At 37.7% G+C, this 26,247-nt stretch overlaps 1 pseudogene across 1 annotated transcript in view; it reads left to right on the top strand.

The window, feature by feature from the left end:
* LOC308418883 (DNA-directed RNA polymerase III subunit RPC6-like) overlaps positions 1–26,247 on the top strand; it is a 68,848-nt pseudogene that overhangs the window by 18,000 nt on the left and 24,601 nt on the right. The window lies entirely within an intron of this gene.

The raw sequence follows: 26,247 nt of genomic DNA, 5'->3' as shown, positions 1-26,247 counted from the left end.
ACAAAATTCTTGCAAACTGAACCCAAGAACACATCAAAACACATTCACCATGATTAAGTAGGCTACCTCCCTGGTTGTAGGGATGGTTTAATATACAGAAAACCACTAATGTAATCCACCATATAATCAAACTCAAGTAACGAAACCACATGGTCATCTCACTAGATGCTGAGAATCATTTCACAAAATTCAACACCCCTGCATGTTAAAAGTCTTGGAAAGAATAGAAATCCAAGTCCAATATCTAAACATAATAAAAACAATATACAACAAAATTATAGCCAACATCAAACTTAACAGTGAGAAACTCAAAGCCCTAAAATCAGGAATGAGACAAGGCTGCTCACTCTCCCCCTACCTAGTCAACATGTACTATAAGTCCTGGCTGAAGAAATTATACAGAAAAAGGAAATCAAATGGGTACAAATTGGAAAGGAAGAACTAAAAACATCACCATTTGCAGATGCCATGATAGTGTACATAAATGACCCCAAAAATACCACCAGAGAACTTCTACAGCTGATAAACAAGTGCAGCTAATTGGCTTGATTTGAAATTATTTCAAACAAATCAGTAGCCTTCCCGTACTCAAAGGACAAACAGGTGGAGAAAGACATTATGGAGAAGATACCCTTTACAATATTCACAAACAATATGAAATACCTTGGTGTGACTCTAACTAAGCAAGTGAAGGACCTGTACGATAAGAACTTCAAATCTCTGAAGAAGGAAATCGAGGAAGATCTCAGAAAATGGAAAGATCTCCCATGCTCATGGATTGGAAGGATCATCATTGTAAAAATGGCCATTTTGTCAAAAGCAATCTACAGATTCAATGCAATCCCCATGAAAATTCCAACACAATTTTTCATAGAGTTGGTAAGAGCAATGTGCAATTTCATTTGGAATAACAAAAGACTTAGAATAGCGAATTCCATCCTCAACAACATGAAAACATCAGCAGGAATGACCATCCCAGACCTCAAGTGATATTGCAAAGAAATTTTGTTAGAACTACATTGTATTGTTTCATAGATTGGCACATGGATAAATGGAATAGAATAGAAGATCCAGAAATGTGCCCTCATATATATGGTTACTTGATTTTTGACAAAGGAGCTGTAACCATTCACTGGAAAAAGACAGCCTATTCAACAAATGGTGTTGGTTAAACTGGCATACAGAATACAGCAGAATGAAAATAGACCCTTTCTTATCTCCTTGTATAAAGGTCAAGTGCAAGTGGATGAAAGATCTACATGTCAAACTAGGTACACTGAAAGTATTAGAAGAGAAATGAGATAAAACCTTAGAACACATAGGCATAGGAGAAAATTTCCTAAACAGAACACCAACGGTTATTGCTCTAAGGTAAAATATCGACAAATGGGATTTAATGAGATTTCAACATTTCTGTTAGGCTAAGGGCACTGTCAAGAATACCAAATGGTAGCCAAGAGATTGGGAAAATATCTTTATAAACTCCACATCTGATAGAGGCCTAATATCCATGGTTTACAAAGAAGTCAAGAAGCTAGACACCAGAGAACCAAACAACCCTATTAAAACTGGGGAACAGAGTTAAACAACAAGTTCTCAATTGAGGAATATTGAATGATGAGAAGCATCTGAAGAAGTGCTCCACATCATTAGCCATCAGGGAAATGCAAATCAAAACAACCCTGAGATTCCACCTCACACCAGCCAGAATGGCTAAGATAAAAAATACAGATGACAGCAGATGCTGGCAAGTATGTGGAGTAAGGAACATTTCTTTAGTATTGGTGGGCTTGTATATGGTACAACCATTCTGGAAATTAGCATGGCAGCTCCTCAGAAAATTGGACATAGTACTAACTGAAGACCCAGTTATTCCACTGCTGGCATACTCCAGAGATGCTCCAACAATCAACAAAGACACATGCACCACAACGTTCATAGCAGCCCTATTTATAATAGCTAGAAGCTGGAAAGAAGCCATATGATTTTATTCTCTTGTCTGTTGGTATCTTGTTGGTTCATATACTTCACTAGACATCTCATTTTCTAGGTTTGATATTTTTTGTTCTACACTGTTATTGAAATATTTTATTGAAAATAATTTTTATGCTTTTGGTGAAGTATTCTTCTATGAAAATAGTTGAAAGAAAGATTTGTCCCTTTGTGCAATATTTGAGAAGTCCCACATTCTATTTGTATTTTTAAATATATTTACTATGAACACAAATTTCTCCATCTGGTCTTCAGACTGTGACAGTGTTTTCTACAAGATTTTTTCTGTTGATCAGGCTTTCCATGGAGCTTATTAATTAATAATCCAGCTTATTAATCTTTCCTTTTCTGTATCATTTGACTTTTTTTCATCTGCAGTTTTCTTCTTGAATCAAATTTTACCTTTTCCATTGATTTTCTAATTTCATTCTGCTTTTTGTATTCTTTTTGCAGAGTGCATCTTGTCTGCTCTGGGTCACTTGAACTTCATTGTTAATTATTTTAAATTTTTGTGTGGAAGTTTTTCTAAATTATTCTCATAGTATTTTTTATTACAACTTAATTTTTTAAAAAAAAACAGATATATGTTCGTCTTTTTAAAGGCATTTTGACATAAAATTATATGAATATATTTTTGTCAATACTTGATTTTTTAAAGGTTTGATAGTATGCATTGAAATCTTACTAGTTACAATAAGCATAAAGTAAATGTAAAACAAAACATAACATGGAAATAGTCAAAATTCTTTTGGTGTGTAATCTTAAACATAATGATTTTTTTAAATACCAAAAATTGCCAGAAGGCTCTTTTCTTAGCTCTTGTGTTATTAATGATTTAAGGTCTAGGTGTAGTCTTTTTAGTTATGGGATTCCTAGTCTTAGAAGAAGATATGTCTTCCATCTTGTTTTGTTTCTACACTGAGACCCACACTCTGAGTCCTGTCCCCTCCTGGGCATCTCATAGAGTCAGTTTTGTCCTGTGTCAGCTCAGACCACCCTGCCTTGTGAAAGAGCCTGATATGCAGACATATCCAGTTTCCAACTTGGATCCAGAGTTTCTTTAGAAGTATTTGGGAACTCTTGAGTTCCCCTTGATGTTTTCTCTAGCTTAGGTCTGATCTCCATCAGGGTTCTGTAGCTGTTGCAGTGAAGACACTGAGAGCTATGGAACTTCTGTTTTCATTTTGTAGGGTGCGTGGTTAGGTCTTACTCCAACTTTTCCATCTTTTCTCATTTTTCTTTTCCTCTTTCTTATTTTTTTTTAAGTTGAAAGGGTCCTTTTACTCTCCTCGATTTAATCTTTGGTTTGATAAGCTCTGTGCACTGTATATGGGTAAATATGCAGATAAACTTGCTCTATTTTTGAAGCTTTGCTTGTTGGTGGTGTCAATTGTTTGTTTGTTTGTTTCCTCAATGCCATCTTCTGAAGGGCAAAATTTTAAATTTTGATGCTGTTCACTTCTTCTCTTCTTTTTCTTTTCCTAACTTGCAGGTTATTTATAAGCATAAGTTTTGAAATTTTAAGGTTATAAGAACTGTCCCCTTTCTGTTGTTATACAAGCTGTTCAAATTTTAGTTTTTCTATTTAATTCTATGATGCATTTGGAGCTAATTCTTAAGTGAGGAGTGGCAAAGATATATCCCCTTTTGTTCTGTGCATTGACAATTTGATCAGAAAAGGTTATGAAGGAAGAATTATTGCTATTCTGTGTTTAAGTGACATATTTCTTAAAATTCCACAGACTCACCAAAGTAGATCCATTTCTCATGTTTCCCTGCTATTTAAGGATCTTGATCACTGTTTCCTTAAACTAACGCAGTTATCTTTCTTTGTTTTAAAAAATACCTTAAACTATTTTTGTTCTATTAGCTCTTATGCATATTTTAATAACAGTATATCAAATAGAACAAGGGATTCTGTTTAATTTTTGATTAAGTACTTTATTGAACCCATGAGATAACTTCAGGAGATTATCTATCTTAAAAATATAGTCTCTTTGACTCTAAAACTGCTGTGGGTATTTTTAAATGCTCTTAGCAATGTTTTGTGGCTCTCTGCAATGCAATCTGGGATGTCTTTTGTTAGATTTATTCCTAGGTCTTTTATGGTAATTACATCATGTAAAAATAGGAAACTTATTTTTTGTTCCTGTTAGAATTATGCCGGTTTTCTTCCCACCCACTTCAATGGTGGCTGCCTTCTGCTTTGCTTTTCTGCCAGAATAAATCAGTTTTCATGATTATGTCCTCTCTCCCTTCCAATGGACCTAACACTGTAAAATTTGGTTTGTCCTTTTTTTTTTTCTTTGTAACTTATGGCATGATAAACTCAAAAAAGTTTAAGTTCATAAAAGTTTTTTTTCTTATTTTTAGAATTAAGCATGACTATTTACCACTGTTTTTATACCCATGGCAAACAGGATTGTTCCTAAAATTTTAAATTTAATTTTATTATTTCAATGTCAGAATGTGTTCTAATTTTTACTATGAAGGTTTTCATTCATTTATGAAAATTTTAATTAAGAACATGCTTTATAAGTGTTTTTAAAAATATTGGATATTCTCTGTATTTACATTCAAATGTTATACCCCTGCCTCCACAGCCTTCCTTACCCCCAAACTTGTTTCCATGAAGATACTCCTTCTTCCAATCACCCTTTCAACCTCAGTACTTTTGCTGAAGATGTTCTTCCCATGAGGGTGCAAATCTTTCAGCTATATAAGTCCTTTCTCTAGCATTTTCATTGAGGTCCCCATGTTCAGTCTGTTCTTAGGCTTCAAGCATCCTCAACTGTATTTGTATGACTCCAATAGAGCCTCTGAGTAAACATCCATGTCTGATTCCTGTCATTAAATCCTTCTTAGCATCAGCAATAATGCCTGGGTTTGGTGGCTGCACATGTGGTGGTAAAAGTCTTAGAAAGGTCTCGTATTCAAGGCAGATAATTAAACATAAAAAAGCAATATACAGCAAACTAATAGCCAGCATCCAAGTAAATGATGAGAACCTTGAAGCAATCTTACTAAAATAAGGGACTAGAAAAGGCTGTCTATGCTCTCCTTACCTATTCAATATATTATTTGAAATACTAGCCTGAGCAATAAGACCACAAAAAGAGGTCCAAGAGATACAAATTGGAAAGGAAGAAGTCAAACATATAAGTATTTGCAGATGACATGATAGTATATTTAAGTGACCCTAAAATTTCTATCAGGGAACTTTTATAGCTGATAAACACCTTCAACAAAGTGGCTTGATATAAAATTAATTCAAGAAAATCAGTAGCTTTCCTCTACTCAAAGGACAAACAAGCTGAGAAATTAGACAATCAACATGCTTCACAATCACCACAAAAAATATAACATATCTTGGTGTGACCCTAACCAAGCAACTGAAGGATCTGTGTGACAAGAACTTCAAGCCTCTGACGAAGAAAATCAAAGACCTCAGAAGATGAAAAAATCTCTCATGCTCTTGGATTAGAAGGATCAACATTGTAAAAATGGCCATCTTACCTAAGGCAATCCACAAATTCACTAAAATCCCCATCAAAACTTCAGCTCAATCCTTCACTGAGTTAGAAAGAGCAATTTGCAAATTCATTTGAAATAATAAAAAACCCAGGATAGCTAAAACCATTATCAACAATAAAAAATTCTGAAGGAATCTTTATCATTACCTCAAGCTTTATTGCAGACAAATTGTGAAAAAACTGCCTGGTATTGGTACAGATATAGGCAGGGAGACCAATGGAGTAGAATAGAAGACCCAGAAATGAGCCCACATGCCTATGGCCACTTGATCTTTGACAAATGATCTAAAAACATTCAGTGGAAAAAGGACAGCCTCTTCAAAAAATGGTGCTGGTTCAACTGGCAATTAGCATGCAGGAGAATGCAAATGGATCCCTTATCTCCTTGTACAAAGCTCAAGTTCAAGTTGATCAAAGATCTCCACATAAAACCAGGTACACTGAAACTAATAGAACAGAAAGTGGGGAAGAGCTTAGAACACATAGGCACAGCGACAAATTTTCTGAACAAAATATCAATGGCTTATGCTCTAAGATCAAGAATTGACAAATGGGACCTCATGAAATTGCAAAGCTTCTGTAAGGCCAAGGACACTATCAAAGGGATAAAACAGCAACCAATAGTTTGGGAAAAGATGTTTACCAATCCTACATCTGATCTGATAAGGGGTTAGTATCTAATAAGCATAAGGAACTCAAGAAGCTATTACTTAGAGAATCAAAGAATCCTATTAAAAAATGGGTACAGAGACTTTTCAGTGGAGGAATATTAAATGGTTGAGAAGCATCTAAAGAAATGTTCAACATCCCTAGTCATCAGCGAAATGCAAATCAAAACAATCCTAAGATTCCACCTCATACCAATCAGAATGGCTTAGATCAAAAACTCAGGTGACAGCAGATGTTGGCAAGGATGTGGAGAAAGAGTAACACTCCTCCACTGTTTGTGGGATTGTAAACTAGTGCTTTGTAATTTTTTTAAAGATTTATTTTACATGTGTGTGTGTTTCCATGAATATTTGTGAGTGTGTCTATATCTCAGTGTATGTATGTATATCATGTATTTGCAATGTCTGTGAATGTCAGAAGATGTTTAATCTCCTGGATCTGAAGTTACATGAAATTGTATGCTACCTGTAGATACAGGGAACTGAACCTGGGTCCTTAACAAAGCAGAAAATGCTCTCAACCACTGAGTAATCTCTCTAGACCAAGATTATATTTTTTATTTGTGGAATAATTTTGCAAATGTAGCATACAAGCTAATGAGCTTCAACAATGATTTTTTGTTATTTGTTTTCATTTGCTAATGGCTTTCAATTTTAGATAATTTCTGGGATAGGAATGAAGATGTATGTCCAATTCTACCCTCAGTGTTAGGATTTCTTTGGCACAGACCTGGGCATGCCTTGTGCATGCTCCTCCACTCTCTCTGAGTTTATGTGTGAGTCAGTCATGCTATGTTTAGAAGGCCTTGGTACCTTGGGGTCCCTCATCTTCTCCTCTGCAGCTCAAACTTCCTTTAATGATAAAGGGGCAGATTTGATGAAAACATCTATTTTGATGGAGTGTTGCATGCTCTCTAACTCTCTGCATATTATCTGGCAGTGAGTTTCTGTATTGTTATCTACTGCAGGAGGAAGCTTTGCTGATAGTGGTTTAAAATACACTGATCGTTGAGTATTAAAAAATGTCAGAAATGACTTTTATTGCCTTTTCGTAAATAAGTATATTGTTTTGATTCATTTCTCTTCCACAATACCCACCTACATTTACCCAAACCCAACCCTAAGGCACTCAACAGTAGTTCCCCTTCCTTATTCCAAATACCTTCTGCCTTTATATCATATTTGTTCTATTCCCTGCTCTTCTTCCCACTCTTATAATACCTCCATAAATTCTTTTCTAATTTCAGGAACTATAAATTTATACACATTTGCAACAACGTCTAAATTTATTTCTAGGGATAAATATGGTTTCATTTTTTTGTGATTCTGGCTTATCTTGTTTAAAGTAATGATTTCTACTTGCATCCATTTGCTGGTAAATTTCCTAGTTTTATTTTTTTATTTACAGTTGAATAAAATTTCATTCTATTTATGTGACACATTTTCTTTATTTTTCTATTGACCAGTGTCTAGTGTGGGTGAATTGTGCAGGTAATGTGAATAGAGAGCACCAATAAGAATGCAAACCTATGTCTTTAGCTATATATGCAGATTTGTTTGTTTAGGAATCTCTATATTGCTTTTTATGTATAGCCAATGAACACATTTATATTTCTTTCAGTGGATAGCAAGTGTTCTTCTTTTCACACATATGTGCCCTGATGGCTGCCATTCTGAGTGAGTCAAATGGAATCTCAAAGCAGTTTAGTTATGTACCTCCTTGATTTCGTAGGATGTTTCACATTTTTTTCAAACATGTAAGTCATTACTGCTAAAGTATGAGAAATATATATTTTAAAACCAATTTATTGTTTGGATAATTTGTTCTTTTGTGTTTAATTTGTGTAGCTTACCACATAGTCTAAATATTGATTCTCTGTCATGAATACCTGTGAGTAATTTTCTTTTTTGTGCATAAGATATTATTGTTGGATTGATTTGTGTGTGTGTGTGTGTGTGTGTGTGTGTGTGTGTGTGTGTGTGAAAGTCTTACACTGGGATGCTGGTGGGCATGGATCTTATTATATAGACTAGGTTGATTAATAGTATGCATCATTTCTCATTTCTCCTACTTCCATTTATTGAATTATATGGTTGTGCCACCATACTTCCTACCTGTGTTTCTCAATCATTGTTCTGTCTGAAAGCAGAGAAATTGGATAGGTGCATATTATTTGAAGCAATGTCCAGTAGTTTTGATGTTTAAAGTCCCACTCATGCCTATCTATTCTTTGACAAGCATTTAAAAGTAATAAGAGCATATAAAACAGTGAAATAATGCAATAACAATTTGGGGGAAATATCAGTAAATATAGAAATATTTCACAATTACTTTTCCCTTGCATTTTTATGTCATACATGGTTGAGTTCTCTTTTGGGCTCAAGTAACATTATATGTCCTACCTGTGGTCAGCTGCATAGTAGAGTTGATCTCTTTCCTCTATTGGTTCAGAGCTACACAATGATTGCTGGGAAAAAAATAACAGTAGACTCACAGTACCCATCTTATTTTGTAATTGGTTTCTTGAATGCTATGTCAATCAAGTGAGCTGAGTTAAAAAAAAGCTCTGGAGTTGATTAATACAGTATGTGTGCACATATTTGCATTCAGCAGGCATAGTAAAATTTGTCAGGCTATAATTTAGTTATAGGTACTCATTTCAGGACTAAAATTGAAGACAGTCACAAGTCTGAAAAACTAAGTAGTTGAAATTTAAAGGTTATTTTTTTATAATGTAGGAGGAGTAAAGCATGTAGTCATTAAATATTTGAACCCTAATAAGTATATTTTCTGGGAATGCCAAAAATCATATAATTACTATATATTTTAAGAATATTTAATAACCACATTACACAAAGTTAGTATGATATATAGTATGCAGTAAAGTTTCATTTTCTGAGATTAATACTCTTCACACTCTCCTAAATCAAAGAATATTTTGTATACTGAATGAACTTCAACTTTACTTTATTGAAGCTTTTGAAATTGAAACAGATTATCTTAAATATTATTATTTGATACAGTCTCATCCCATCTGTAGACTAAAAAATGATTATTTGTATAAGTTTTAATGTTTCAGGGTAATTTATCTTAGTTAATTCATTAACTATATTTCACATGCCTTGGAGGTCCTGAGAATGTAGGTCATATCAATTTTAGGTATCATTTTGACAATGATAGAGTTTAGGAAATTTTTTAACAAAAATTTAATTAGCTTTGTTTGTTGCAATTTGAGATCTGATGTTAAGTTTAATAAAATGTTAGGCATGTGTGTGGGGGCATATAGACTCTTGCAGGACATATCATTAGCCATTAAACTTTGTGGTCATTGTTTTTTCTCCATTGGATTAGAACTGGTTGTAAGGTCATATACTGACCAAATCACACTTCTCTTAATCAATTGTTAAGGTTTAATTTAATAAACACATTTACAATACCTTGTATGTGGTTTCTCATGTATTGTAGTATGATACAAATAATCAAATAATAATCTTTTTATAAACATAAATGATTTTGAGATTAATATATTTTGTTGGAGTTGAAGAGGTAGCTTTGAATTTAGATTGTTGGCTTTTCTTTCTGAGTATGTGTGCACAAATCCCTATATTCATAACAGTAACTCCAATTGTGAAGTATTCAACACCTTCTTCTGGCCTCTACAGTCACAAAGCATATATGTAGTGCTCTCTCTCTCTCTCTCTCTCTCTCTCTCTCTCTCTCTCTCTCTCTCTCTCACACACACACACACACACACACACACACACACACACACACACATGCAAAAGAAGTCATACGAATAAATTGATAAAACTAATTGAATAGTATGGGGAAATAGACTGAGTCTGATCAAGAGCATAAATTGAGAGATTTCAAACCAATAAGAACAGAGCATGAAGCCAGCCCTGATAGCAGAAGTGGGGGAAATGAAAATATAATCTATTAAGCATGTTTCACACCTTTATATAATCTGTAGGAGTTAAAGTGAGATAAGAAGGCATTACTACATGCCTGGTAGAGTGAACTATAACCTGTTTGAAACGCGAAAGAAATACATAGCTAAAAGTCAGGGATTAAAGAGAGGGCTGAACCAGTGAAATAACAGCATCATACAGCAGAGCACAGTAGGGAATAGAATGCCATGACAGACACTGAATTTGATGAAATGAAAGCAGTACTGAGAGAAAAACTCATAGCTCTGAGTGCTTCCAAAAAGAAACTGGAGAGAGCATACATTAGGAACTTGACAGCACGCTGATGGCTCTAGAACAAAAGGAAGCAGATACATCCAAAAGGAGCAGATGGCAAGAAATAATCAATTTCAGGACAGAAATCAACCAAAGAGAAACAAAAATAAAAACATTGAAAGAATCAACAAAACCAAGAGCTGGTTCTTTGAAAAAATCAACAAGATTGATAAACCCTTAGCCAGACTAACTAGAGGGCAAAGAGAGAGTATCCAAATTAACAAAATCAGAAAGGAAAGTGGAGAAATAACAACTGAAACTTAGGAAATTCAAGAAATCACCAGATCCTACTACAAAAGCCTGTACTCAACAAAGCTGGAAAATCTGGAGGAAATGGATAAATTCCTAGATAGATACAAGGTATTAAAGTTAAATCAGGACCAGGTAAACTATCTAAATAATCCCATAACACCTAAAGAAATAGAGACAGTCATCAAAAGCCTCCCAACCAAAAAAAGCCCAGGCCAAGATGGGTTTAGTGCAGAATTTTATCAGACATTTATTGACAACATAATACCAATACTCTCCAAACTATTCCACAAAATAGAATCAGATGGAAAACTACCTAACTCATTTTTTGAGGCTACAATAACCCTCTTCCTAAACCACACAGAGACCCTACAAGGAAAGAGAACCTCAGACCAATCTCATTCATGAACATTGATGCAAAAAATACTCAACAAAATCCTTGCAAACCGAAGCCAAGAACACATCAAAACGATCATTCACCATGATCAAGTATCTTCATCCCTGGCATGCAGGGATGGTTTAACAAAAGAAAATCCATCAATGTAATCCAACATATAAACAAACTCAAAGAAAAAAAAAACACATGGCAATCTCAGTAGATGATGAGAAAGCATTTGACAAAATTCAACACCCCTTTATGTTAAATGTCTTGGAAAGAACAGGAATCCAAGGCCCAAACCTAAATATAATAAAAGCAATATGCAGCAAACCACTAGCCAACATCAAACTTAACGGTGGGAAACTAGAAGCAATCCCACTAAAATCAGGGACTCGAAAGGCTTCCCACTCTCCCCCTAAATTGAACATAGTACTGGAAGTCCTGGCCAGAGCAATTAGACAGCAAAAGAAAATCATAGGGATGCAAATTGGAAACAAAGAAATAAAAACATCACTATTTGCAGATGACATAATCATGTATTAAGCGACCCCACAAATTCACCAGAGAACTCCTACAGCAGATAAACAAGTTCAGAAAAGTGGCCGGATATTAAATTAATTCAAACAAATCAGTAGCCTTCCTATATTCAATGGACAAACATGTGGAGAAAGAAATTAGGGAAAAGATACCTTCACAATAGTCACAAAAACTATGGAATACATTGGTGTGATTCTAACTAAGCAAGTGTGGGACCTGTATGATAAATTTGTAAAGAGCTCTCCAGATGATAGACAGCTGGCCTTGTCTCTGCAGGATTATGTGATTTTGTCCATTACTCCTCACCAATGTTCATTCTTCTGGGCTTCCTGGAAATACAGAAAATTTTAAAATTTGAATTTCACCTTAACATTTTAGCAATATTATTTGTATTAATTACAGAAATCTTAACTAGTTTACCATAATTTACCTATTCATTTTGGATTATTCTTATTTGTAGTAGTTATTACCTGCATCCTTGTGTACCGTCATACAGTTTATCATCCTATTCCTCCTCTGCCATCTCTATGATGATGTTCTCTTCATCCCCCGCCCCACACACCACAAGACTTCCTGCCTCCTTGTGGCTTTAGGTCCTTTTTCTCTCTCTGAGGCCAGACCAGACATTCCTCTGCTTTAGTGGTTCTCAATTTTATATGGACAAAACAGGATAGCAAAAACAATTCTTAGCAATAACAGGACTCCTGGCAGAAACACCATTCCTGATCTCAAGCTATACTACAGAGCAATAGTGATAAAAACTGCAGGATATTCTTACACAAACAGACATATTGATAATTGAATATAATTGAAGACCCAGAAATTAAACCAAACAAAGACACTTAATATTTAATCAAGAAAACTCCTAAGCAAGAAACCCAAAAGAAGAAAAAGACACAGACACAACCCAACCTACAAAAGCAATAAGAATAGGAAACAGAAACAACAATTCCTTGATATCTATTAACATAAATTGACTCAACTCCCCAATAAAGAAATATAGGCTATCAGCCTGGATACATAAACAAAATCCAGCATTTTGCTGCATACAGGAAACTCATCTCAGAGACAAAGACAGGCACTATCTCAGAGTATAGGGGTGGGAAAAAAACTTCCAAGCAAACAGCCCCAAGAACCAAGTTGGAGTGGCTATTCTAATATCGAATAAAGTAAATTTCCAACCAAAAGTTACCAAAAAAAATAAGGAAGGACACTTTTTACTCATTACCGGGAAAATCTATCAAGAGGAACTCTAAATCCTTAACATATATGCTCCAAATAAAAAAGCACCCACATTCATAAAAGAAACCCTACTAAGGCTCAAAAAGTACATTTCACCCCACACAATAATAGTGGGAGACATTAATACCCCACTCTCTCCAGTGGACAGATCATGGAAACAGAAACTGAACAAGACACTGTAAAACTAGCAGAGACTTTGAACCAACTGGAATTAATAGATATCTACAGAACATATCATCCTAAAGTAAAAGAATACACCTTCTTCTCAGCACCCCATGGCACCTTTTCAAAAATTGACCACATAACTGGACACAGAACAAGCCTCTATCGATATAAGATGATTGAAATACTCCCATGCATCCTCTCAGATCACCATGGTCTATAGCTGGTCTTTAACAACAACAAAGACAACAAAAAGCCCACATACACATGGAAACTAGACCATGCTCTGTTAAAACATAGCAGGGTCAAAGAAGAAATAAAGAAAGAAATTAAGGATTTTCTAGAATTCAATGAAAACGAAAACACAACCTACACAAACATATGGGATGCAATGAAAGCAGTACTAAGAGGAAAACTCATAGCTCTGAGTGCTTCCAAAAAGAAACTGGAGAGAGCATACATCAGCAACTTGACAGAACACCTAAAAGCCCTAGAAAAAAAAGAAGCAGATACACCCAAAAAGACTAGATGGCAAGGAATAATCAAAATTAGGGCAGAAATAGACCAAATATAAACAAAAAGAACAACTGAAAAATCAACAAAACCTAGAGCTGTTTTTTGAGAAAATCAACAATACTGATAAACCCCTAGCCAGACAAACTAGAGGGAAAAGAGAGAGTATAAAAATTAACAAAACCAGAAAGGAAAGTGGAGACATAAAAACTGAAACTGAGGAAATTCAAGAAATCATCAGATCCTACTACAAAAACCTATACTCCACAAATTTGGAAAATTTGGAGGAAATGGATGAATTCCTAGACAGATACAAGATCCTAAAGTTAATTCAGGACCAAGTAAACCATCTAAATAATCACATAATACCTAAAGAAATAGAAGAAGTCATAAAAAACCTTTAAACCAAAAAAAGCCCAGGCCAAGATGGGTTCACTGCAGAATTTTACCAGACATTTATTGCGGACATAACACCAATACTCTCCAAACTCTTCCAGAAGATAGAATCAGATGGAATACTACCTAACTAATTTTTTTGAGGCTACAATAACCCTCGTTCCTAAACCATACAAAGAAGCTACAAGGAAGGAGAACTTCAGACCAATCTCACTTATGAACATTGATGCAAAAATACTCAACAAAAATCCTTGCAAATCGAATCCAAGAGCACATCAAAATGATCATTCACCATGACCAAGTAGGATTCATCACTGGGATGGATGGATGGTTTAATATAAGGAAATCCACCAATGTAATACACCATATACACAAACTCAAAGAACAAAATCACATGGTCATCTCACTAGATTCTGGGAAAGCATTAGACAAAATTCAACAACCATTCATGTAAAAGTCCTGGAAAGAACAGGAATCCAAAGCACAGACCTAAACATAATAAAAGCAATATACAGCAAACCACCAGCCAACATCAAACTTAATGACGTGAAACTTGAAGCAATCCCACTAAAATCAAGGACTCGACAAGGCTGCCCACTTTCCCCCTACCTATTCAACATACTACTGGAAGTCCTGGCTGAAGCAATTAGTCAGCAAAAAGAGATCACGGGGATACAAATTGGAAAAGAAGAGGTAAAAACAACACTCTTTGCAGATGACATTTTAGTGTACTTAAGTGACCCCAAAAATTCCGCCAGAAAACTCCTACAGCTGATAAACAAGTTCAGCAAAGTGGCTGGACACAAAATTAACTCAAACAAATCAGTAGCCTTCCTATAGTCAACAGACAAATATGTGGAGAAAGAAATTAGGGAAAAGATACCCTTCACAATAGTCACAAAAACTATGAAATTCCTTGCTGTGACTCTAACTAATCAAGTGAAGGACCTGTATGAAACAAACCTCAAACCTCTAAAGAAGGAAATCTAGGAAGATGTCAGAAAATGAAAGATCTCCCAAGCTCAGGGATTGGAAGGATCAACATATTAAAAATGGCCATCCTACCAAAAGCAATCTTCATATTCAATACAATCCCCATAAAAATTCCAACCCAGTTCTTCATGGAATTGGAAAGATCAATGTGCAATTTCATATAGAATAACAAAAGACATAGAATAGCTAAATCCATCCTCAACTACAAGAAAACAACTGTGGAAATCACTCTCCCTGACCTCAAGCTATATTACAAGGCAATTGTCTTGAAAACTGCATGGTGCTGGTACAGAAATAAGCACGTGGATCAATGGAATAGAGTAGAAGATCAAGAAATGAGCCCTCACATATATGGTCACCTGATTTTTGACAAAGGAGCCGTAAACATTCAGTGGAAAAAGGAAAGCTTATTCAAAAATGGTGCTGGACCAACTGGCACTCAACATGCAAAAGCATAAAAATAGACCCATTCTTATCTCCTTGTACAAAGCTCAAGTGTAAGTCAATCAAATATCTCCACAATAACCTGATACACTGAAACTATTAGGTGAGAAAGTAGGGAAAACCTTAGAACACATAGGCACAAGAGAAAATTTTCTGAACAAAACACCAATGGCTCAAGCTCTAACGTCAAATATTAACAAGTAGGACTTAATGAGATTGCAAAGTTTCTGTAAGGCTAAAGACATTGTCACAAAAAAATGGCATCCAACAGAATGGGAAAAGATCTTTACCAATTCCACATCAGATAGAGGCCTAATATCCAAGGTATACAAAGAACTCAAAAAGCTAGACACCAGAGAATCAAACAACCCTATTAAATATGGGGTACAGAGCTAAACAAAGCATTCTCAATTGAGGAATATCGAATGGCTGAAAAACATCTGAGGAAGTGCTCGACATCCTTAGCCATCAGGGAAATGCGAATCAAAACAACCCTGAGATTCCACCTCACACCAGTCAGATTGGCAAGATCCAAATCTCAGATGACAGCAGATGCTGGTGAGGTTGCGGAGAAAGAGGAACACTTCTCCACTGTTGTTGGGGTTGTAAACTGATACAACGACTCTGGAAATCAGTCTGGCAATACCTCAGAAAATTGGACATAGTACTACCTGAAGACCGAGCTATTCCACTTCTGGGCATATACCTCAGAGACAATTTAATATACAACAAAAATACATGCACCACAATGTTCATTGCAGCTCTATTTATAATAGTCAGAAGCTGAAAAGAACCCAGATGTCCTCCAGTAGATGAATGGATACTAAAATTGTGGTACAGTTACACAATGGAATACTACTCAGCCACCAGAAACAACGACTTAACGAAATTCTTAAGAAAATGGCTGCATCTAGAGAATATCATCCTGAGTGAGATAACCCAGTCACAAAAGAACAGGCATAATATGCAGTCACTGATAGTGGGATGCTAACCCCAGAGGCTTGCACTGCCCCAGAAACAACTCACAGACTGTGTGAATCCAAGTAAAAAAGAAAACAAAACAAACCAAAAAAACGTTGAATTAGTAAACCTATAATAATTTTGGTCACATGTAGAAATGTGTATTTTTGATTCATTAGGTATAATTTTATTTCTATTTATTTGTTTCTTCTTTACAATATTCATTCATTAAAGGTTATTAGATCATGGTTTAAAAAAAGAAGAATTGCTCTTATACAGCCTCTGAATCAGTTCCTGACTTCATGTTTTCCTTTTGATTTTCTGTGGTGACTTCACTGAATGATGGAATGCAAAGTGTATGATAAAATAAGCCATTCCATCCTCAAGTTATTTTAGTGATATTTTACCATAACCATAGAAACAATAGTACAACTACAATTTATTTTTATAAAACTTTTAAAATGCAGTAGCTCTGAGCTCACTCTACTTCTACACTACAGAAAAAAAAGAAAGAAAGAAAGAAAGAAAGAAAGAAAGAAAGAAAGAAAAAGGAACAAAAAAAGAAAACAAGTCCTTGTACATTTTATGTGTGAAGAATTATTGTCATAGGAATACTTTCTGTTGTTTTTTTTTTGTAGTTAGTGGTGGTGCTTATGAAAACTACTGATTATTTTAAAATATTTATTCTGTAACAAAATAAAATTTTGGACCAATAAAAAATATTTGATCAAGGAACAAAAAATATACAATGAAGAAGAGAAAACATCTTTCAGAGATTATGCTGGTCTAACCAGCAGTCAATATGTAAAAAAAAATGGAAATAGATTTATATTTGTCACCTTTCATAAAGCTCAAGTCCAACTAGATCAAGGACCTCAACATAAAACCAGATACACTGAATCTAATAGAAGAGAAATTGGGAAAGAGCCTTGGTCTCATTGGCATGGGCAGGGTGGTGTATTTCCATAAACAGAACTCTAATGGCTCAGGCTTTATGATTGAGAATTTATTTTTTTAAACGACTTTATTTTGCAAAACAAAGATAAATGTAAAGATTTTAAACATTTTTTGCTTAAAATTATACATTTTTGTCAGTACTGTTTTTTCAGACATTAAAATAAATTTTACATAAAACCATGTGAATATGTTTTTTAGTCAGTACTTGATTTTTTTCAAGGGCTTGACAGTATGCATTGAAAACCTACTAGTTGCAATAAGCGTAAAGTACATGCAAAACAAAACGCAACATGGAAATAGTCAAAGTCTTCTTGTTTTGTGAATATATGTATATTTTTTGTTTTCTTTATTTCTTGGACTTCATACAGTCTGTGAGTTGTTTCTGGGGGAGTGCAAGCCTCTGGGGTTAGCATCCCACTATCAGTGACTGCATATTATGTCTGTTCTTTTGTGACTAGGTTATCTCACTCAGGATGATCTTCTCTAGATGCAGCCATTTTCTTAAGAATTTGGTTAAGTCATTGTTTCTGGTGGCTGAGTAGTATTCCATTGTGTATATGTACCACAATTTTTGTATCCATTCGTCTTCTGAAGGACATCTGGGTTCCTTCCAGCTTCTGGCTATTATAAATAGAGCCGCTATGAACATTGTGGTGCATATATCTTTGTTGTGTATTAAAGTATCTCTGGGGTATATGCCCAGAAGTGGAATAGCTGGGTCTTCAGGTAGTACTATATCCAATTTTCTGAGGTATCGCCAGACAGATTTCCAGAGTGGTTGTATTAGCTTGCAACCCCACCAACAGTGGAGAAGTGTTCCTATTTCTCCGCAGCCTCTCCAGCATCTGCTGTCATCTGAGTTTTGGATCTTGGCCAATCTGACTGGTGTGAGGTGGAATCTGAGGGTTGTTTTGATTTGCATTTCCCTGATGGCTAAGGATGTCGAGCACTTCCTCAGATGTTTTTCGGCCATTCAGTGTTCCTCAACTGAAAATGATTTGTTTAGCTCTGTACCCCATTTTTTAATAGGGTTATTTGATTCTCTGGTGTCTAGCTTTTTGAGTTCCTTGAACACCTTGGATATTAGGCCTCTATCTGATGTGGTGTTGGTAAAGATCTTTTCCCATTCTGTTGGTTGCCGTTTTGTTTTCTTGACGATGTCCTTAGCCTTACAGAAACTTTGCAATCTCATTAAGTCCCATTTGTTAATCTTTGACCTTAGAGCTTGAGCCATTGGTGTTTTGTTCAGGAAATTTTCTCCTCTGCCTATATGTTATAAGGTTTTCCCTAATTTCTCATCTAATAGTTCCAGTGTATCTGGTTTAATGTGGAGATCTTTAATCCACTTACACTTGAGCTTTGTACAAGGAGATAAGAAAGGGTCTATTTTCATTCTTTTGCATGTTGAGTGCCAGTTGGACAAGCACCATTTGTTGAATAGGCTGTCCTTTTTCCATTGAATGTTTACTGCTCCTTTGTCAAAAATCAGGTGACCATATACATGAGGGCTCATTTCTGGATCTTCTATTCTATTCCATTGATCCACTTGCCTATTTCTGTACCAGTACCATGCAGTTTTCAGCACAATTGCCTTGTAATATAGCTTGAGGTCAGGGATAGTGATTCCTGCAGATGTTTTTTTGTTGTTGAGGATGGATTTCGCTATTCTAGGTCTTTTGTTATTCCATATGAAATTGCACATTGATCTTTCCAATTCCTTGAAGAACTGGGTTGGAATTTCGATGGGGATTGCATTGAATCTGTAGATTGCTTTTGGTAGGATGGCCATTTTTAAGATGTTGATCTTTCCAATCCATGAGCATGGAAGATCTTTCCATTTTCTGAGATCCTCCTCAATTTCTTTCTTTAGAGGTTTGAAGTTCTTGTTATACAGGTCCTTCACTTCCTTAGTTAGAGTCACACCAAGGTATGTCATAGTTTTTGTAACTATTGTGAAGGGTACCTTTTCCCTAATTGCTTTCTCCACATGTTTGTCCTTTGAGTATAGGAAGGCTACTGATTTGTTTGAGTTAATTTTGTATCCGGCCACTTTGCTGAACTTGTTTATCAGCTGTAGGAGTTCTCTGGTGGAATTTTTGGGGTCACTCAAGTACACTATCATGTCATCGGCAAAGAGTGATGTTTTTATCTCTTCCTTTTGATTTGTATCCCCTTGATCTCCTTTTGCTGTCTAATTGCTCCAGCCAGGACTTCCAGTACTATGTTGAATAGGTAGGGAGAGAGTGGGCAGCCTTGTCGAGTCCCTGATTTTAGTGAGATTGCTTCAAGTTTCTCGCCATTAAGTTTGATATTGGCTGTTGGTTTGATGTATATTGCTTTTATTATGTTTAAATATGGGCCTTGGATTCCTGTTCTTTCCAGGACTTTTAACATGAAGGGGTGTTGGATTTTGTCTAATGCTGTCTCAGCGTATAGTGAGATGACCATGTGATTTTGGTCTTATGTTTGTTTATATGGTGGATTACATTGATGGATTTCCTTATGTTAAACCATCCCTGCATCCCAGGGATGAAGCCTACTTGGTCATGATGAATGATGGTTTTGATGTGTTCTTGGATTCGGTTTGCAAGGATTTTGTTGAATATTTTTGCATCAATGTTCATAAGTGAGATTGGTCTGAAGTTCTCTTTCCTTGTAGGGTCTTTGTGTGGCTTAGGTACAAGGGTTATTGTAGCCTTAAAAAATGAGTTGGGTAATATTCCATCTGATTCTATCTCTTGGAATAATTTGGCGAATATTGGTGTTATATCCCCAATAAATGTCTGATAAAATTCTGCACTGAACCCGTCTGGACCTGGGCTTTTTTTGGTTGGGAGGCTTTTGATGACTTCTTCTATTTCTTTAGGTGTTATAGGGTTATTTAGATGATTTACTTGTTCCTGGTTAAACTTTGGGACCTTGTATCTGTCTAGGAATTCGTCCATTTCCTCCAGATTTTCCAATTTTGTGGAGTATAAGTTTTTGTAGTAGGATCTGATGGTTTCTTGAATTTCCTTAGTTTCAGTTGTTATGTTACCACTTTCCTTTCTGATTTTGTTAATTTGGATACTCTCTCTTTGCCCTTTAGTTAGTCTGGCTAGGGGTTTATCAATCTTGTTGATTTTCTCAAAGAACCAACTCTTTGTTTTGTTGATTTTTTCAATGGTTTTTTTTTTGTTTCTATTTGGTCTATTTCTGCCCTAATTTTGATTATTTCTTGCCGTCTACTCTTTTTGGGTATATCTGCTTCCTTTTGTTCTAGAGCTTTTAGCTGTGCTGTCAGGTTGCTGATGTGAGCTCTCTCCAGTTTCTTCTTGGAAGCACTTAGGGCAATGAGTTTTCCTCTCAATACTGCTTTCATTGCATCCCATAGGTTTGGGTATGTTGTGTTATCATTTTCGTTGAATTCTAGAAAGTCCTTAATTTCTTTCTTTATTTCTTCTTTGACCCTGCTATCCTTTAACAGAGCGTTGTTTAGTTTCCATGTGTATGTGGGCATTTTTTTGTCTTTGTTGTTGTTAAAGACCAGCCGTAGACCATGGTGATCTGAGAGGATGCATGGGAGTATTTCAATCTTCTTATATCGATGAAGGCTCGTTCTGTGTCCAATTATGTGTTCAATTTTCGAGAAGGTGCCATGGGGTGGTGAGAAGAAGGTGTATTCTTTTACTTTAGGATAGTATGTTCTGTATATATCTATTAATTCTAGTTGGTTCAAAGTCTCTGCTAGTTTTGCAGTGTCCTTGTTCAGTTTCTGTTTCCCTGATCTGTCCATTGGTGAGAGTGGGGTGTTAAAGTCTCCCACTATTATTGTGTGAGGTGAAATGTATTTTTTGAGCTTTAGTAGAGTTTCTTTTATGAATGTGGGTGCTTTTTTATTTGGAGCATATATGTTAAGGATTGAGAGTTCCTCCTGACAGATTTCCCCGGTAATGAGTAAAAAGTGTCCTTCTTTATCTTTTTTGATAACTTTTGGTTGGAAGTTTACTTTATTCGATATTAGAATAGCCACTCCAGCTTGCTTCTTGGAGCTGTTTGCTTGGAAGTTTTTTTCCCACCCTTTTACTCTGAGATAGTATCTGTCTCTGTCTCTGAGATGAGTTTCCTGTATGCAGCAAAAGGCTGGATTTTCTTTATTTATCCAGTGTGATAGTCTATGTCTCTTTATTGGGGAGTTGAGACCATTTATGTTAATAGATATCAAGGAATAATTGTTTCTGTTTCCTGCCATTTTTGCTTTTTTGGGTTGAGTTGTGTCTGTGTTTTTTTCTTCTTTTAGTTTTTTTGTTTAGGAGTTTTCTTGTTTTTACTAGGCTGTATTTTCACTCCTTGTATTGGGTTTTCCACCTATAATTCGTTTTAGTGCTGGGTTTGTGGTCAGATATTGTGTGAATTTTGATTTGTCTTGAAATATCTTTGTCTCTCCATCGATGGTGATTGATAGTTTTGCTGGGTATAGCAGCTTGGGCTGGCACTTGTGCTCTCTTAAGGAGTGCATGATGTCTGTCCAGGCTCTTCTAGCTTTCATAGTCTCTGTTGAGAATTCAGGTGTGAGTCTGATTGGTCTGCCTTTATATGTTACCTGACCTTTTTCCCTTACTGCTTTTAGTATTCTTTTTTTACTTTGGGCACTTGATGTTTTTACTATTATGTGTCGGGAGGTATTTCTTTTCTGGTCCAACCTATTTGGAGTTCTGAAGGCTTCTTTTATGCTCGTGGTCATCTCATTCTTGAGGGTAGGGAAGTTTTCTTCTATGATTTTGTTGAAGATATTTACTGTGCCTCTTAGTTGATACTCTGCTTTCTCTTCTATTCCTATTATCCTTAGGTTCGGTCTTCTCATTGTGTCTTGTATTTCCTGGACATTTTGGGTTAGGAGCTTTTTGTTTTTTGCATCTTCTCTGGCTGTTTTGTCTATGTTTGCAATGTTGTCTTCTGCCCCCGAGATTCTCTCCTTGATCTCTTGTAATCTGTTGGAAATGCTTGCTTCTGTGATTCCTGATGTCTTTTTTTGGTGTTCTGACTCTAGGGTTATCTCTTTTAGCGCTTTCTTTATTGTGTCAATTTCTGTTTTAATTTCCCTCTTCCATTCCTTTATTTCTTTGGTTCTGTTTTCGTCTCGTTCTTTGAGTTCTTTGAGTGTTTTTCTTGTTTCTTCTTTAAAAGCTTCTGAATCTTTTTGCTTTTCCTCCCTTTCTTGTTTAAGTAACTCTATCAGCGTCTTGAGGCATGATTTCAGGTCTGTGTCTTCTTTCTCTGGAGTGTTTGGAATTCTGATGTTTGCTACTATCGGAGAGCTGGGTTCTGGTGTTGCTAGATTGTCTTGGTTTCCTTGGGATATACTCTTTTTCTTTCCTTTTGCCATTTTGTTGTCATTGATATGTTTTTGCCTTTCCCTTGTATCTGGTCTGTGTCCCTGGTACACTTTCCGTGTGCACTCCGCAGAGATCTCTCTACTCCCCGGCAGCCCAGATTCCGGGTGGCAGCTGGGCCAGGCTCCGCTCTGCGTACTGAAGTTGCCGTCGTGTGGGAACAGACGTTCCTAAGATCTGTTCCTGGTCACAGATGCTCAGCCTCTCCGAGCCACCTTTCCGGCTGGCAGGTGGGCCAGGCTCTGCTCTGTGTCCTTAAGTCGTCTCAGGGTAGGAACAGAAATTCCTAAGATCTGTTCCCGGTCACAGGATCGGGGAGGACAGGGCAGGTCAGGGCAGGGGGTGCCCTTTCCGTGTGCACTCCGCAGAGATCCCTCTGCTCCCCCCCAGTCTAGGTCTCCCACCCACCAGTTGCTCAGCCTGTTCGAGCCGCCTTTCTGGCTGCTGTTGGGCCAGGCTCTGCTCTGTGTCCTGAAGTTGTCTCCGGGTGGGAACAGAAGTTCCTAAGATCTGTTCCCGGTCACTGGATCGGGAGGACAGGGCAGGTCAGGGCAGAGGGTGCCCTTTCTGTGTGCACTCCGCAGAGATCCCTCTGCTCCCCCGCAGCCTAGGTCTCCCACTCACCAGTTGCTCAGCCTGTACCAGCCGCCTTTCCGGCTGGCAGTTGGGCCAGGCTCCGCTCTGCATCCTGAAGTCGTCTCCGGGTGGGAACAGAAGTTCCTAAGATCTGTTCCAGGTCGCAGTTTCTCAGCCTGTACGAGCCGCCTTTCCGGCTGGCAGTTGGGCGATTGAGAATTTATAAATGGGACCTCATAAAACTGAAAATATTCTGTAAGGCAGAGGGCATAGTCAATAGAACAAACTTGTCCCGCGCAACCGTCTCGCCTGCAAGAACGACGCGGCACACAAAATAGAATCCTTCTGCGGTAAACTTTATTAATCTGGAAAAACCGGTACTTGCTTCACGTAACGAAAAGGACGGGGAAAACCAAGAGATCCAAGGAGACGAACAAGACGAACAAGCTCCACGAGACGGCCGAAAACCACGAGGGGAAGAGAGGAAGAAAAGGGGAAGAGAGAGAGAGCTGTCCAGCTCGCCCCCTTATAAAGGGATCAGTCCTTGCCTTGGACGCGGAGCCCCCTGATTGGTTGAAACTCACCAGGCCCTATGACGCCACGGGAAGAGGCGGAAGTCATGAAGCGGAAGTTACCCAGCCTGTGCGCACATGGCTTGTTTACTGCTAACTCCAGCCAGATATCAGCGCCATCTTGTAATGGCGAATGCGTGGGAATGTGTGGGCGGCGCCCCACAGCCGGATAGATATCCGCGCCACCTTGTAATGACGGAAGCGTGGGAATGTGTGGGCGGCGCCCCACATCTCCCCCTATCTTTTATACTTTAAGCAAAGTAGGACACCCATATTAGGAGGGCGGAGATAGAGGTCAAATCCTCATTAAGGTGTATAAAGACCATGTACAGGAGTAACCGCTAGGCCTTTTGTAGCCCGCAGTACACCTGACCTGTCCTCTGCCGTTTTTCTGAGGGAGGGACACTGGGGCAGGAAACCCTCATACAAATGGCTTATCTCCCGGAGAATACCCCGCGACCAGGGGTTTCTCAGTGCGATGCTAAGCTCGGCATCCCTCAAGGGCTGCTCAAACCAGACACTCTAATCCTGTGCAATGAACCGAAGTTCTAGGAGTGCAAGAGCTGTCTGGCCGGCGACCTACTGCTTAAGCAAAGACAAACAGATATCGGCTGATGCTGCATGTTCTAGAGCGACAGGCGCTTGGGCAGTAACCACCTTGTCTCTTTTTTGTTTGGGCCTCGAGCTTACAAACCAGCCAGAGAAGCAACGCAAGTCCGCAGCAAAGGATTGTTCCCAAGAGTCCCACCCCCACCCAAGTTAGTATTGGGGGTGAAAAGGTTAGGGGAGACTGTAGCATCAAGTTCCACTGGAATTGGTTTCAGGAATGCCGACAGAATCGCCCGTCTCGTCTCTTCTCTGGCTCTCTGGTTCCACCGCGTCAGGAGCAGGGCTGTCATCAGGAGTCTCTGCCGTTTTTCGCGTGAGCCTCTCGGGAACCCAGAAAGGATTATTTTCATCCTGAGGAAAAACACAAACAGCTCCCCTGGATCTTATCAACACAAGATCCGGTCCTTTCCATTCATTAGTTATGACATCTTTCCATTTTACCATCTCTTTTGGTTTATCCATGGGTAGGCAATGCCTTTCAGCTGCCGTATGGCCATGGTCATCAAGATTTAAAAAGTTTAAGGTGAACAGTGCCATGGATATTGCTGTCCTAGGCACGGGGGGCAAGGCCTGCATAACCCCCCCTTTCTGTTTTATTAGATATGATTTAAGAGTGCGGTGAGCACGTTCCACAATACCTTGTCCTTGTGGATTATACGGCAAACCTGTAAGATGAGTCACAGCCATCTGGCTACAAAATTGTTGAAATTTTTGTGAGGTAAAAGCCGGCCCGTTGTCTGTCTTTAAGAACTTTGGCTTACCCCAGGCACTCCAAGCCTCCAAGCAATGTTGGATGGCATGTGAGGCCTTTTCTCCAGATAAGGGAGTGGCTACAATTATTCCTGAACAGGTATCAATGGATACATGTACATATTGCAGCTTACCAAAGGCGGGGACATGGGTAACGTCCATTTGCCATATTTGAAGAGGCTGGATGCCCCGAGGATTAACCCCCGAGTGGGGCGCAGGCAGAAACTGACTGCAATTTTGGCAATTGACAACAATATCGCGAGCCTGTTTTCTGGAAATGGAAAAGCGGCGCCGCAAAGTTTCGGAAGTTACATGAAAGTTTTTGTGAAAACTTTTAGCAGCCTCTAGCGGCGAAGACATGGCTATAGCAATTATTTTTGTAGCCCTGTCTGCCAAATCATTGCCTTTAGCCATAGGTCCTGGCAATCCAGAATGAGCTCTAATGTGAGTAATATAAAAGGGCGATCTTCTGGCTAGAAGGCAATTTTGAATTTGCGCAAAAATTGAGGCAACTCTGCTAGACGGTTTAATAATGCTAGCCGCCTCAAGCAAATTGACAGCATTAACAACATAAGATGAATCAGACACTATATTTATAGGCTCTGAAAAACGTTGTAAAACCTCAAGAACCACTAAACATTCTACCACCTGTGGGGAAGTTTCTGCATATTGCCTCGAGTAGACCTGACCGTTAACCACAAAAGCCCCCAGCCCAGTTTTGGAACCGTCAGTATAAATAACTAACCCTTCTTTTAGGGGACTACAGGACGTTACTTTGGGAAAAACTACAGGTTGAGTTAAAGCAAACTGTAAAATTGGGTGTTTTGGGTAATGATTATCTATTTTTCCTGAAAAGGAAGTGACTAAGATAGCCCAATCATTTGAAGTGGCAGCAAGAGTGGAAACCTGCATGGCATTATAGGGAACAATTAACAGCTGTGGCTCACTGCCAAAATGCGTGATGGCAGATTTTAGCCCCCTCAGCGCTAATTGCGCCACAGCATCTGGATACCAGTCAATTATTTTAGCTGGCGAGGCATTAGGATGCACCCATAATAAGGGCCCTTGCTGCCAAAGCACTGCAGTAGGGAGCCGGTT

This window comes from Micromys minutus, assembly GCF_963924665.1.
Source record: "Micromys minutus genome assembly, chromosome: 3".
Lineage (NCBI taxonomy): Eukaryota > Metazoa > Chordata > Mammalia > Rodentia > Muridae > Micromys > Micromys minutus.
Note: the sequence above shows the minus strand (reverse complement) of the source record. Positions and strands in the feature narration are given on the sequence as shown.